General features: G+C 64.7%; 4 pseudogenes; all 4 read left to right on the top strand.

Annotated features, from left to right (window-relative positions):
- The first annotated feature begins 602 nt into the window (after nucleotides 1-602).
- Nucleotides 603-1,961, top strand: LOC147795274 (large subunit ribosomal RNA; annotated as a pseudogene).
- Nucleotides 1,962-4,854: 2,893 nt separating this feature from the next.
- On the top strand, nucleotides 4,855-6,201 carry LOC147795273 (large subunit ribosomal RNA; annotated as a pseudogene).
- Nucleotides 6,202-9,060: 2,859 nt separating this feature from the next.
- LOC147795272 (large subunit ribosomal RNA) lies at nucleotides 9,061-10,023 on the top strand (annotated as a pseudogene; the record flags this gene model as incomplete).
- A 2,850-nt stretch (nucleotides 10,024-12,873) lies between these two features.
- On the top strand, nucleotides 12,874-13,837 carry LOC147795271 (large subunit ribosomal RNA; annotated as a pseudogene; the record flags this gene model as incomplete).
- Nucleotides 13,838-14,872: the final 1,035 nt, after the last annotated feature.

Below are 14,872 nucleotides of genomic sequence, written 5' to 3'. Positions count from 1 at the left end.
CTATTGCGAACCCATCGACCTCAGGTCGGGCGAGAGGACCCGCCGGGTTGGGGCGCCGCATTTGGGGCCGACGCTCATCAGAGCCCAGAAAAGGCGTAGCTTAATACGGGCAGCAGGCCGGTGGCCATGGAAGTCGACTAGCCCTGAAAATGAATGGCACTGAGAGTGCCGCCCACACCTGGCCGTCGGGGCAGAGAGCGAGTGGGACCGCCGGCCGGTTGGTACGCCCCGACGAGTAGGAGGGCCGCCGCGGTGGGCGTCGAAGCGCCGGCCGCCAGGCCGCGTGGAGCCGCCGCGGGCGCAGATCTTGGTGGTAGTAGCAAATATTGGAGTGAGATCCTCGAGGGCCGAGTGGCGGAGAAGGCTTGCATGCGATCAGCAGTTGTACATGGGTCAGTCGATCCTAAGCCCCAGGGAGGTTCCGCTCCCAGCGGAGGCGGGCGCCCCCCACCTCGCGGGGCCGGGGCCTCGCCCCCCGGGCGAAACGGAATCGGGTCAATATTCCCAAACCCGCAGGCGGAGCCCTACGTCCTCCTTGGCGGTCCGATCTGCGAAGCAAGCGAGCCCCAGACGCCGGTCGGGGACCCGGGAAGAGTTTCCTTTTCTTGCTAAGGGGCGGGATCCCTGGAATCGGCTGGTCCGGAGCTAGGGCGCTGGGCGAGCCCGGACCGGCGTGGGGCCCGCCTCGTGGACAGTCCTCGCTGCGGCCGCTTCGGCCGGCGCCCGGCAGCCGGCTCAGAACTGGTACGGACCAGGGGAATCTGACTGTCTAATGAAAAACAGAGCATCGCGACGTCTGCAGCCGGGGCGCTGACGCGATGTGATTTCTGCCCAGTGCTCTGAATGTCAAAGTGAAGAAATTCAGCGAAGTGCGGGTAAACGGCGGGAGTAACTATGACTCTTTTAAGGTAGCCAAATGCCTCGTCATCTAATTAATGACGTGCATGAATGGATTAACGAGATTCCCACTGTCCCTATCTATCTAGCGAAACCACAGCCAAGGGAACGGGCTTGGCAGAATCAGCTTGACTCTAGTCTGACCTTGTGAAGAGACACGGAGGGGTGTGGGATAGGTGGGAGGGCCCCAGGCCCGACGCTGAAATGCCACTACTCTCGTGGTTTCTTTACTTAGCCGGTGAGGCGGGGAGCTGGCCCCAGTCTTCCGGCGCTACGCGGCCGGCCGCCACCCGCTCCGGCGACAGCTTCAGTCGGGGACTTTGACTGGGGCGGTACATCTGTCAAAGGGTAACGCAGGTGTCCTAAGGCGAGCTCAGCGAGGACGGAAACCTCGCGCGGAGCAAAAGGGCAAAAGCTCGTTTGAATCTGATTTTCAGCATGAATACAGACCGTGAAAGCGTGGCCTATCGATCCTTTTGAGCTTCGCAGTTTGAAGCGAGAGGTATCAGAAATGTTACCACAGTGATAACTGGGTAGTGGCAGCCAAGCGTTCATAGCGATGTTGCTGTTTGATCCTTCGATGTCGGCTCTTCCTATCATTGCGAAGCGTTGGATTGTTCACCCACCAACGGGGAACGTGAGCTGGCTTTGGACCGCCGTGAGACAGGTAGTTTTACCCTACTGATGAGAGGTCGCCGTCACGGCAATCCTGCTCAGTACGAGAGGAACCGCAGATTCGGACCCCTGGTTCAGGCGCTCGGTCGAGAGGCCGGTGGTGCGAGACTACCACCCGAGAGATTACGGCTAAACGCCTCTAAGTCGAAATCTCTGCCGGTGCGCGGCCCGCGTCAGCGCCCACCCGCTCTTGCCTGGAGGGGGGCCGGGCCGACTCCGCCCGCGGCCCCTGCCCGGGGGCCGGGAACTCCGGCGCAAGCCGAACCGCCGTCTCGAGAGGGACGCCAGATCACTTACAGACGACTTGGGTATGGATTGGGGTGTCGTGCCCAGTAGAGCAGCCGCTTTCTGTGATTTGCTAAAACTAAAGCTTTCGATCCGAGGGATTTGCCCGCGCCGCAGACGGGCCGATCCTGGCGGGCCGGGTCGGACGACGTCGCTGCTGCGGGAGCGGCTTCTGGGAGAGGGGTGGTGGGGTCCAGCAGCGGGGGGAGGAGGTCGAGCGCGGAGGGCCGGCCGGCGCCGCCCGGTGGCCCTCGGGCGGACCGGCCTTGGAGGAGGAGACCGGGGAGTACCAGCGGCGGGCCCGGCGGCACTCGGACTCGGCAGAGGAACTGACGGCGGAGTAAACGAGCGCTTTCCCTGAGGCCGAGGATTGGCTGCTGGGCTGCATGTCTGACACGGCCGCCCCAAACTGACTTGAAATCCACGTTTAATAGTGTATCCCGCAGGAGGGCTCTCGGGGAGTTGCCAAGTCGGTCCCAATGCCATCGCGCGATCAGCTGTTCGGCACGGAAAAACCATGGCTTCCAGCCCGAGTGCGGCATCTGGCAGCGGGCGGCGTCGGTCCCGCCGTGGGTGCCGGACGGGGAGCGTTACGTGGGTGCCCGCTAAAGATTTCTTCCTCGGACTTCGTTGACCGCGAAAGGGCTCATCTCCAGTTACGCTTCGACTCGGGCGCAAAAACTGACTCGGCCCCACCGGCGAGAGCCGGGGATACGCTGCCGGGCCGCGAGGCTTATCCGGCCGCCCAAAACCTGATTTGAAATCCGGGGCCGGAGGTGCACCCTGCAAGAGGGCTCTAATGGGAGTGGCGCCACGTGCCAGCGGGCGGGTAGGGACCGGGGCCTCGGGCCCAAGGGCGGAGTCTCGCAGCGGGCGGCGCCGGTCCCGCTGTGGGTGTCGGACGGGCGGCGTTGCGTGGGCGCCCACTGAAGATTTCTTCCCCGGACTTGGTGGTGCGCGAAAGGTCGGATCTCCGGTTTCGACCCGACTCGGGCGCAAAAACCGACTCGTCCCCACTTGCCAACGCGTCGGCGAGGCACCCCGGCTCTCGAGAGAGTCTCTCGTCGGGGTGTGTTGGGCCCGAAACGTGCTTATTTTAATGAGAGCGTTTTGAACCTTAACCCCCACTCCCTGGTTTGCCTTTTTATAGGGGGGAGGGTGTCTCCGCGGCGAATTGCCGTCCTTGGGGAAAAAAAACCCGCTGTAGCCGCACGCGGACCCTCTAAAGCCGTGCATTTCCGACACGCTTCCCCGGGCGAAAACGGCTCCATGCCGGCGGGTTGCGTGGTGCGGCGCGGTGAATCGCCTTTTTCGGAAAACCTGGTCCGAGAGGTTCGGATGTCCGGGGTTGCCCGCGGAGAGCGGGCCGGGCGCTTCAGGCATGGCGTCCATCGGCTCGCCGGCCCACCCAAGGCCTCTGAGAGGGCTTTGCCCCGGGACAGGTTGGGCCCAAAACGTGCGTATTTCAATGAGAGCGTTTTGGACCTTAACCCCCACTCCCTGGTTTGCCTATTTATAGGGGGAGGGTGGTCTGGAGCTCAGCTCCAGCTGCCAGAAATCAGTACAGCCATATATTGTCCATACAATACGGCAATTCCTGCAGGGTGGAGCCCAAGCCTCCGGAGCGATTCCCCTGGGGTCTGGACAAGCCCCGCTCCGTAGCGGCCTCAAGGAAAGTGGCTGCTCGCCGTCCCGCCGGGAGGCCCTCCGGGCGCTCCGTTAACGGCGTTTCTCTGCGTGGCCGGCCCGACCCTTCATGCCCAGAAGAGCGTCGGCCGGCCCGCCCGGCCTTGCCCAGAGGTGTCGGAAAGGCCGCTCCCGGCCGCGGCCGGCCCTGCCGGAGAGCCCCGGGACGGGAGGTGCGGAAAAAGTGGCAGCCCGCCGCCCCGCCGGGAGGCCCCAGCGATGACACTGGCTGCAGGCGGCAACAAGGGGAGTCAAAGAGACCGGTAGGTTGCGGCGCAGGTTTCCCCCCGCTCCCTGGCGAGGATGATAGGGGAGATCTGCGGGCAAGGCAGGCAGGTAGGCGAGGGGCACCGGCCGGGCGCGTCGTTCCCCGGGGGAGGTCGGCGCTGAGTATCCGCCCCACAAACGAGCGCCGGTCGTGGCCCCAAACCGAACAAGAAAGACACAGGCGGCCTCGAGGGAGCGCGCCGGAAAGGAGGCCAGGCAAGCAGGGCAGGCCGAGAAAGAAAAAGGGGAGGCCCGGACCCGGCCAACGGGGACCGAGTGCCGCCGGCCCCGTGGCAGATCTCCGAGTGGACCGCCGGAGAGGGAGCGGGCGCTCAGCGCCGAGAGAGAGAAGAGAGGGGCGCGGAGGGAAGCCCTCCTTCCTGGCAGCCGCCGAGGCGCCGGGCGGGCCCTGAGAGGCGAGAGAGAGAGTGAGAGGCCGAGGCCTATTGCGAACCCATCGACCTCAGGTCGGGCGAGAGGACCCGCCGGGTTGGGGCGCCGCATTTGGGGCCGACGCTCATCAGAGCCCAGAAAAGGCGTAGCTTAATACGGGCAGCAGGCCGGTGGCCATGGAAGTCGACTAGCCCTGAAAATGAATGGCACTGAGAGTGCCGCCCACACCTGGCCGTCGGGGCAGAGAGCGAGTGGGACCGCCGGCCGGTTGGTACGCCCCGACGAGTAGGAGGGCCGCCGCGGTGGGCGTCGAAGCGCCGGCCGCCAGGCCGCGTGGAGCCGCCGCGGGCGCAGATCTTGGTGGTAGTAGCAAATATTGGAGTGAGATCCTCGAGGGCCGAGTGGCGGAGAAGGCTTGCATGCGATCAGCAGTTGTACATGGGTCAGTCGATCCTAAGCCCCAGGGAGGTTCCGCTCCCAGCGGAGGCGGGCGCCCCCCACCTCGCGGGGCCGGGGCCTCGCCCCCGGGCGAAACGGAATCGGGTCAATATTCCCAAACCCGCAGGCGGAGCCCTACGTCCTCCTTGGCGGTCCGATCTGCGAAGCAAGCGAGCCCCAGACGCCGGTCGGGGACCCGGGAAGAGTTTCCTTTTCTTGCTAAGGGGCGGGATCCCTGGAATCGGCTGGTCCGGAGCTAGGGCGCTGGGCGAGCCCGGACCGGCGTGGGGCCCGCCTCGTGGACAGTCCTCGCTGCGGCCGCTTCGGCCGGCGCCCAGCAGCCGGCTCAGAACTGGTACGGACCAGGGGAATCCGACTGTCTAATGAAAAACAGAGCATCGCGACGTCTGCAGCCGGGGCGCTGACGCGATGTGATTTCTGCCCAGTGCTCTGAATGTCAAAGTGAAGAAATTCAGCGAAGTGCAGGTAAACGGCGGGAGTAACTATGACTCTTTTAAGGTAGCCAAATGCCTCGTCATCTAATTAATGACGTGCATGAATGGATTAACGAGATTCCCACTGTCCCTATCTATCTAGCGAAACCACAGCCAAGGGAACGGGCTTGGCAGAATCAGCTTGACTCTAGTCTGACCTTGTGAAGAGACACGGAGGGGTGTGGGATAGGTGGGAGGGCCCCAGGCCCGACGCTGAAATGCCACTACTCTCGTGGTTTCTTTACTTAGCCGGTGAGGCGGGGAGCTGGCCCAGTCTTCTGGCGCTACGCGGCCGGCCGCCACCCGCTCCGGCGACAGCTTTAGTCGGGGGGTTTGACTGGGGCGGTACATCTGTCAAAGGGTAACGCAGGTGTCCTAAGGCGAGCTCAGCGAGGACGGAAACCTCGCGCGGAGCAAAAGGGCAAAAGCTCGTTTGAATCTGATTTTCAGCATGAATACAGACCGAGAAAGCGTGGCCTATCGATCCTTTTGAGCTTCGCAGTTTGAAGCGAGAGGTATCAGAAATGTTACCACAGTGATAACTGGGTAGTTGCAGCCAAGCGTTCATAGCGATGTTGCTGTTTGATCCTTCGATGTCGGCTCTTCCTATCATTGCGAAGCGTTGGATTGTTCACCCACCAATGGGGAACGTGAGCTGGCTTTGGACCGCCGTGAGACAGGTAGTTTTACCCTACTGATGAGAGGTCGCTGTCACGGCAATCCTGCTCAGTACGAGAGGAACCGCAGATTCGGACCCCTGGTTCAGGCGCTCGGTGGTGCGAGACTACCACCCGAGAGATTACGGCTAAACGCCTCTAAGTCGAAATCTCTGCCGGTGCGCGGCCCGCGTCAGCGCCCACCCACTCTTGCCTGGAGGGGGGCCGGGCCGACTCCGCCCACGGCCCCTTGCCCGGGGGCCGGGAACTCCGGCGCAAGCCGAACCGCCGTCTCGAGAGGGACGCCAGATCACTTGCAGACGACTTGGGTATGGATTGGGGTGTCGTGCCCAGTAGAGCAGCCGCTTGCTGTGATCTGCTAAAACTAAAGCTTTCGATCTGAGGGATTTGCGCGCGCCGCAGACGGGCCGATCCTGGCGGGCCGGGTCGGACGACGTCGCTGCTGCGGGAGCGGCTTCTGGGAGAGGGGTGGTGGGGTCCAGCAGCGGGGGGAAGAGGTCGAGCGCGGAGGGCCGGCAGGCGCCACCCGGTGGCCCTCGGGCGGACCGGCCTTGGAGGAGGAGACCGGGGAGTACCAGCGGCGGGCCCGGCGGCACTCGGACTCGGCAGAGGAACTGACGGCGGAGTAAACGAGCGCTTTCCCTGAGGCCGAGGATTGGCTGCTGGGCTGCATGTCTGACACGGCCGCCCCAAACTGACTTGAAATCCACGTTTAATAGTGTATCCCGCAGGAGGGCTCTCGGGGAGTTGCCAAGTCGGTCCCAATGCCATCGCGCGATCAGCTGTTCGGCACGGAAAAACCATGGCTTCCAGCCCGAGTGCGGCATCTGGCATCGGGCGGCGTCGGTCCCGCCGTGGGTGCCGGACGGGGAGCGTTACGTGGGTGCCCGCTAAAGATTTCTTCCTCGGACTTCCTTGACCGCGAAAGGGCTCATCTCCAGTTACGCTTCGACTCGGGCGCAAAAACTGACTCGGCCCCACCGGCGAGAGCCGGGGATACGCTGCCGGGCCGCGAGGCTTATCCGGCCGCCCAAAACCTGATTTGAAATCCGGGGCCGGAGGTGCACCCTCCAGGAGGGCTCTAATGGGAGTGGCGCCACGTGCCAGCGGGCGGGTAGGGACCGGGGCCTCGGGCCCAAGGGCGGAGTCTCGCAGCGGGCGGCGCCGGTCCCGCTGTGGGTGTCGGACGGGCGGCGTTGCGTGGGCGCCCGCTGAAGATTTCTTCCCCGGACTTGGTGGTGCGCGAAAGGTCGGATCTCCGGTTTCAAACCCGACTCGGGCGCAAAAACCGACTCGTCCCCATTTGCAACCGCGTCGGCGAGGCACCCCGGCTCTCGAGAGCGTCTCTCGTCGGGGTCTGTTTGGCCCGAAACGTGCGTATTTTAATGAGAGCGTTTTGAACCTTAACCCCCACTCCCTGGTTTGCCTTTTTATAGGGGGGAGGGTGTCTGCGCGGCGAATTACCGTCCTGGGGAAAAAAACCCGCCGCAGCCGCACGCGGACCCTCTAAAGCCGTGCATTTCCGAGATGGTTCCCCCGGCGAAACGGCTCCATGCCGGCGGGTTGCGTTGTGCGGCGCGGTGAATCGCCTTTTTCGGAAAACCTGGTCCGAGAGGTTCGGATGTCCGGGGTTGCCCGCGGAGAGCGGGCCGGGCGCTTCAGGCATGGCGTCCATCGGCTCGCCGGCTCACCCAAGGCCTCTGAGAGGGCTTTGCCCCGGGACAGGTTGGGCCCAAAACGTGCGTATTTCAATGAGAGCGTTTTGGACCTTAACCCCCACTCCCTGGTTTGCCTATTTATAGGGGGAGGGTGGTCTGGAGCTCAGCTCCAGCTGCCAGAAATCAGTACAGCCATATATTGTCCATACAATACGGCAATTCCAGCAGGGTGAAGCCCAAGCCTCCGGAGCGATTCCCCCTGGGGTCTGGACAAGCCCCGCTCCGGAGCGGCTCAAGGAAAGTGGCTGCTCGCCGTCCCGCCGGGAGGCCCTCCGGGCGCTCCGTTAACGGCGTTTCTCTGCGCGGCCGGCCTGACCCTTCATGCCCAGAAGAGCGTCGGCCGGCCCGCCCGGCCTTGCCCAGAGGTGTCGGAAAGGCCGCTCCCGGGCCGCGGCCGGCCCTGCCGGAGAGCCCCGGGACGGGAGGTGCGGAAAAAGTGGCTGCCCGCCGCCCCGCCGGGAGGCCCCAGCGAGGACACTGGCTGCAGGCGGCAACAAGGGGAGTGCAAAGAGACCGGTAGGTTGCGGCGCGGGTTCCCCCCGCTCTCTGGCGAGGATGAAATGGGAGATCTGCGGGCAAGGCAGGCAGGTAGGCGAGGGGCACCGGCCGGGCGGGTCGTTCCCGGGGGAGGTCGGCGCTGAGTATCCGCCCCACAAACGAGCGCCGGTCGTGGCCCCAAACCGAACAAGAAAGACACAGGCGGCCTCGAGGGAGCGCGCCGGAAAGGAGGCCAGGCAGGCAGGGCAGGCCGAGAAAGAAAAAGGGGAGGCCTGGACCCGGCCAACGGGGACCGAGTGCCGCCGGCCCGGTGGCAGATCTCCGAGTGGACCGCCGGAAAGGGAGCGGGCGCTCAGCGCCGAGAGAGAGAAGAGAGGGCCGCGGAGGGAAGCCCTCCTTCCTGGCAGCCGCCGAGGCGCCGGGCGGGCCCTGAGAGGCGAGAGAGAGAGTGAGAGGCCGAGGCCTATTGCGAACCCATCGACCTCAGGTCGGGCGAGAGGACCCGCCGGGTTGGGGCGCCGCATTTGGGGCCGACGCTCATCAGAGCCCAGAAAAGGCGTAGCTTAATACGGGCAGCAGGCCGGTGGCCATGGAAGTCGACTAGCCCTGAAAATGAATGGCACTGAGAGTGCCGCCCACACCTGGCCGTCGGGGCAGAGAGCGAGTGGGACCGCCGGCCGGTTGGGACGCCCCGACGAGTAGGAGGGCCGCCGCGGTGGGCGGCGAAGCGCCGGCGGCCAGGCCGCGTGGAGCCGCCGCGGGCGCAGATCTTGGTGGTAGTAGCAAATATTGGAGTGAGATCCTCGAGGGCCGAGTGGCGTAGAAGGCTTGCATGCGAGCAGCAGTTGTACATGGGGCAGTCGAGCCTAAGCCCCAGGGAGGTTTCCGCTCCCAGCGGAGGCGGGCGCCCCCTCCTCGCGGGCCGGGGCCTCGCCCCCCGGGCGAAACGGAATCGGGTCAATATTCCCAAACCTGCAGGCGGAGCCCTCCGTCCTCCTTGGCGGTCTGATCTGCGAAGCAAGCGAGCCCCAGACGCCGGTCGGGGACCCGGGAAGAGTTTCCTTTTCTTGCTGACCTTGTGAAGAGACACGGAGGGGTGTGGGATAGGTGGGAGGGCCCCAGGCCCGACGCTGAAATGCCACTACTCTCGTGGTTTCTTTACTTAGCCGGTGAGGCGGGGAGCGGGCCCAGTCTTCTGGCGCTACGCGGCCGGCCGCCACCCGCTCCGGCGACAGCTTCAGTCGGGGGGTTTGACTGGGGCGGTACATCTGTCAAAGGGTAACGCAGGTGTCCTAAGGCGAGCTCAGCGAGGACGGAAACCTCGCGCGGAGCAAAAGGGCAAAAGCTCGTTTGAATCTGATTTTTAGCATGAATACAGACCGTGAAAGCGTGGTCTATCGATCCTTTTGAGCTTCGCAGTTTGAAGCGAGAGGTATCAGAAATGTTACCACAGTGATAACTGGGTAGTTGCAGCCAAGCGTTCATAGCGATGTTGCTGTTTGATCCTTCGATGTCGGCTCTTCCTATCATTGCGAAGCGTGGATTGTTCACCCACCAATGGGGAACGTGAGCTGGCTTTGGACCGCCGTGAGACAGGTAGTTTTACCCCTACTGATGAGAGGTCGCCGTCACGGCAATCCTGCTCAGTACGAGAGGAACCGCAGATTCGGACCCCTGGTTCAGGCGCTCGGTCGAGAGGCCGGTGGTGCGAGACTACCACCCGAGACATTACGGCTAAACGCCTCTAAGTCGAAATCTCTGCCGGTGCGCGGCCCGCGTCAGCGCCCACCCGCTCTTGCCTGGAGGGGGGCCGGGCCGACTCCGCCCGCGGCCCCTGCCCGGGGGCCGGGAACTCCGGCGCAAGCCGAACCGCCGTCTCGAGAGGGACGCCAGATCACTTGCAGACGACTTGGGTATGGATTGGGGTGTCGTGCCCAGTAGAGCAGCCGCTTTGCTGTGATCTGCTAAAACTAAAGCTTTCGATCTGAGGGATTTGCGCGCGCCGCAGACGGGCCGATCCTGGCGGGCAGGGTCGGACGACGTCGCTGCTGCGGGAGCGGCTTCTGGGAGAGGGGTGGTGGGGTCCAGCAGCGGGGGGAGGAGGTCGAGCGCGGAGGGCCGGCCGGCGCCGCCCGGTGGCCCTCGGGCGGACCGGCCTTGGAGGAGGAGACCTGGGAGGACCAGCGGCGGGCCCGGCGGCACTCGGACTCGGCAGAGGAACTGACGGCGGAGTAAACGAGCGCTTTCCCTGAGGCCGAGGATTGGCTGCTGGGCTGCATGTCTGACACGGCCGCCCCAAACTGACTTGAAATCCACGTTTAATAGTGTGTCCCGCAGGAGGGCTCTCGGGGAGTTGCCAATGCCATCGCGCGATCAGCTGTTCGGCACGGAAAAACCATGGCTTCCAGCCCGAGTGCGGCATCTGGCAGCGGGCGGCCGTCGGTCCCGCCGTGGGTGCCGGACGGGGAGCGTTACGTGGGTGCCCGCTAAAGATTTCTTCCTCAGACTTCCTTGACCGCGAAAGGGCTCATCTCCAGTTACGCTTCGACTCGGGCGCAAAAACTGACTCGGCCCCACCGGCGAGAGCCGGGGATACGCTGCCGGGCCGCGAGGCTTATCCGGCCGCCCAAAACCTGATTTGAAATCCGGGGCCGGAGGTGCACCCTCCAGGAGGGCTCTAATGGGAGTGGCGCCACGTGCCAGCGGGCGGGTAGGGACCGGGGCCTCGGGCCCAAGGGCGGAGTCTCGCAGCGGGCGGCGCCGGTCCCGCTGTGGGTGTTGGACGGGCGGCGTTGCGTGGGCGCCCGCTGAAGATTTCTTCCCCGGACTTGGTGGTGCGCGAAAGGTCGGATCTCCGGTTTCAACCCGACTCGGGCGCAAAAACCGACTCGTCCCCATTTGCAAACGCGTCGGCGAGGCACCCCGGCTCTCGAGAGCGTCCTCTCGTCGGGGTCTGTTGGGCCCGAAACGTGCGTATTTTAATGAGAGCGTTTTGAACCTTAACCCCCACTCCCTGGTTTGCCTTTTTATAGGGGGGAGGGTGTCTGCGCGGCGAATTACCGTCCTTGGGAAAAAAACCCGCCGCAGCCGCACGCGGACCTTCTAAAGCCGTGCATTTCCGACATGCTTCCCCGGGCGAAAACGGCTCCATGCCGGCGGGTTGCGTTGTGCGGCGCGGTGAATCGCCTTTTTCGGAAAACCTGGTCCGAGAGGTTCGGATGTCCGGGGTTGCCCGCGGAGAGCGGGCCGGGCGCTTCAGGCATGGCGTCCATCGGCTCGCCGGCCCACCCAAGGCCTCTGAGAGGGCTTTGCCCCGGGACAGGTTGGGCCCAAAACGTGCGTATTTCAATGAGAGCGTTTTGGACCTTAACCCCCACTCCCTGGTTTGCCTATTTATAGGGGGAGGGTGGTCTGGAGCTCAGCTCCAGCTGCCAGAAATCAGTACAGCCATATATTGTCCATACAATACGGCAATTCCTGCAGGGTGAACCCAAGCCTCCGGAGCGATTCCCCCTGGGGTCTGGACAAGCCCCGCTCCAGAGCAGCTCAAGGAAAGTGGCTGCTCGCCGTCCCGCCGGGAGGCCCTCCGGGCGCTCCGTTAACGGCGTTTCTCTGCGGGGCCGGCCTGACCCTTCATGCCCAGAAGAGCGTCGGCCGGCCCGCCCGGCCTTGCCCAGAGGTGTCGGAAAGGCCGCTCCCGGGCCGCGGCCGGCCCTGCCGGAGAGCCCCGGGACGGGAGGTGCGGAAAAAGTGGCTGCCAGCCGCCCCGCCGGGAGGCCCCAGCGAGGACACTGGCTGCAGGCGGCAACAAGGGGAGTCCAAAGAGACCGGTAGGTTGCGGCGCAGGTTTCCCCCGCTCTCTGGCGAGGATGATACGGGAGATCTGCGGGCAAGGCAGGCAGGTAGGCGAGGGGCACCGGCCGGGCGGGTCGTTCCCCGGGGGAGGTCGGCGCTGAGTATCCGCCCCACAAACGAGCGCCGGTCGTGGCCCCAAACCGAACAAGAAAGACACAGGCGGCCTCGAGGGAGCGCCCGGAAAGGAGGCCAGGCAAGCAGGGCAGGCCGAGAAAGAAAAAGGGGAGGCCTGGACCCGGCCAACGGGGACCGAGTGCCGCCGGCCCCGTGGCAGGTCTCCGAGTGGACCGCCGGAGAGGGAGCGGGCGCTCAGCGCCGAATGAGAGAAGAGAGGGCCGCGGAGGGAAGCCCTCCTTCCTGGCAGCCGCCGAGGCGCCGGGCGGGCCCTGAGAGGCGAGAGAGAGAGTGAGAGGCCGAGGCCTATTGCGAACCCATCGACCTCAGGTCGGGCGAGAGGACCCGCCGGGTTGGGGCGCCGCATTTGGGGCCGACGCTCATCAGAGCCCAGAAAAGGCGTAGCTTAATACGGGCAGCAGGCCGGTGGCCATGGAAGTCGACTAGCCCTGAAAATGAATGGCACTGAGAGTGCCGCCCACACCTGGCCGTCGGGGCAGAGAGCGAGTGGGACCGCCGGCCGGTTGGTACGCCCCGACGAGTAGGAGGGCCGCCGCGGTGGGCGTCGAAGCGCCGGCCGCCAGGCCGCGTGGAGCCGCCGCGGGCGCAGATCTTGGTGGTAGTAGCAAATATTGGAGTGAGATCCTCGAGGGCCGAGTGGCGGAGAAGGCTTGCATGCGATCAGCAGTTGTACATGGGTCAGTCGATCCTAAGCCCCAGGGAGGTTCCGCTCCCAGCGGAGGCGGGCGCCCCCCTCCTCGCGGGGCCGGGGCCTCGCCCCCCGGGCGAAACGGAATCGGGTCAATATTCCCAAACCCGCAGGCGGAGCCCTCCGTCCTCCTTGGCGGTCTGATCTGCGAAGCAAGCGAGCCCCAGACGCCGGTCGGGGACCCGGGAAGAGTTTCCTTTTCTTGCTGACCTTGTGAAGAGACACGGAGGGGTGTGGGATAGGTGGGAGGGCCCCAGGCCCGACGCTGAAATGCCACTACTCTCGTGGTTTCTTTACTTAGCCGGTGAGGCGGGGAGCGGGCCCAGTCTTCTGGCGCTACGCGGCCGGCCGCCACCCGCTCCGGCGACAGCTTCAGTCGGGGGGTTTGACTGGGGCGGTACATCTGTCAAAGGGTAACGCAGGTGTCCTAAGGCGAGCTCAGCGAGGACGGAAACCTCGCGCGGAGCAAAAGGGCAAAAGCTCGTTTGAATCTGATTTTTAGCATGAATACAGACCGTGAAAGCGTGGTCTATCGATCCTTTTGAGCTTCGCAGTTTGAAGCGAGAGGTATCAGAAATGTTACCACAGTGATAACTGGGTAGTTGCAGCCAAGCGTTCATAGCGATGTTGCTGTTTGATCCTTCGATGTCGGCTCTTCCTATCATTGCGAAGCGTTGGATTGTTCACACCACCAATGGGGAACGTGAGCTGGCTTTGGACCGCCGTGAGACAGGTAGTTTTACCCTACTGATGAGAGGTCGCCGTCACGGCAATCCTGCTCAGTACGAGAGGAACCGCAGATTCGGACCCCTGGTTCAGGCGCTCGGTCGAGAGGCCGGTGGTGCGAGACTACCACCCGAGAGATTACGGCTAAACGCCTCTAAGTCGAAATCTCTGCCGGTGCGCGGCCCGCGTCAGCGCCCACCCGCTCTTGCCTGGAGGGGGGCCGGGCCGACTCCGCCCGCGGCCCCTGCCCGGGGGCCGGGAACTCCGGCGCAAGCCGAACCGCCGTCTCGAGAGGGACGCCAGATCACTTGCAGACGACTTGGGTATGGATTGGGGTGTCGTGCCCAGTAGAGCAGCCGCTTTGCTGTGATCTGCTAAAACTAAAGCTTTCGATCTGAGGGATTTGCGCGCGCCGCAGACGGGCCGATCCTGGCGGGCAGGGTCGGACGACGTCGCTGCTGCGGGAGCGGCTTCTGGGAGAGGGGTGGTGGGGTCCAGCAGCGGGGGGAGGAGGTCGAGCGCGGAGGGCCGGTCGGCGCCGCCCCGGTGGCCCTCGGGCGGACCGGCCTTGGAGGAGGAGACCTGGGAGGACCAGCGGCGGGCCCGGCGGCACTCGGACTCGGCAGAGGAACTGACGGCGGAGTAAACGAGCGCTTTCCCTGAGGCCGAGGATTGGCTGCTGGGCTGCATGTCTGACACGCCCGCCCCGAACCGACTTGAAATCCCACGTTTAATAGTGTGTCCCGCAGGAGGGCTCTCGGGGAGTTGCCAATGCCATCGCGCGATCAGCTGTTCGGCACGGAAAAACCATGGCTTCCAGCCCGAGTGCGGCATCTGGCAGCGGGCGGCGTCGGTCCCGCCGTGGGTGCCGGACGGGGAGCGTTACGTGGGTGCCCGCTAAAGATTTCTTCCTCAGACTTCCTTGACCGCGAAAGGGCTCATCTCCAGTTACGCTTCGACTCGGGCGCAAAAACTGACTCGGCCCCACCGGCGAGAGCCGGGGATACGCTGCCGGGCCGCGAGGCTTATCCGGCCGCCCAAAACCTGATTTGAAATCCGGGGCCGGAGGTGCACCCTCCAGGAGGGCTCTAATGGGAGTGGCGCCACGTGCCAGCGGGCGGGTAGGGACCGGGGCCTCGGGCCCAAGGGCGGAGTCTCGCAGCGGGCGGCGCCGGTCCCGCTGTGGGTGTTGGACGGGCGGCGTTGCGTGGGCGCCCGCTGAAGATTTCTTCCCCGGACTTGGTGGTGCGCGAAAGGTCGGATCTCCGGTTTCAACCCGACTCGGGCGCAAAAACCGACTCGTCCCCATTTGCAAACGCGTCGGCGAGGCACCCCGGCTCTCGAGAGCGTCTCTCGTCGGGGTCTGTTGGGCCCGAAACGTGCGTATTTTAATGAGAGCGTTTTGAACCTTAACCCCCACTCCCTGGTTTGCCTTTTAAA

Source organism: Acanthaster planci, unplaced genomic scaffold, assembly GCF_054643075.1.
Source record: "Acanthaster planci isolate LZ-2023a unplaced genomic scaffold, COTS_SCS Contig91, whole genome shotgun sequence".
Lineage (NCBI taxonomy): Eukaryota > Metazoa > Echinodermata > Asteroidea > Valvatida > Acanthasteridae > Acanthaster > Acanthaster planci.
The sequence above is the reverse complement of the archived record's forward strand: the minus strand, read 5'-3'. Positions and strand labels throughout refer to the sequence as shown.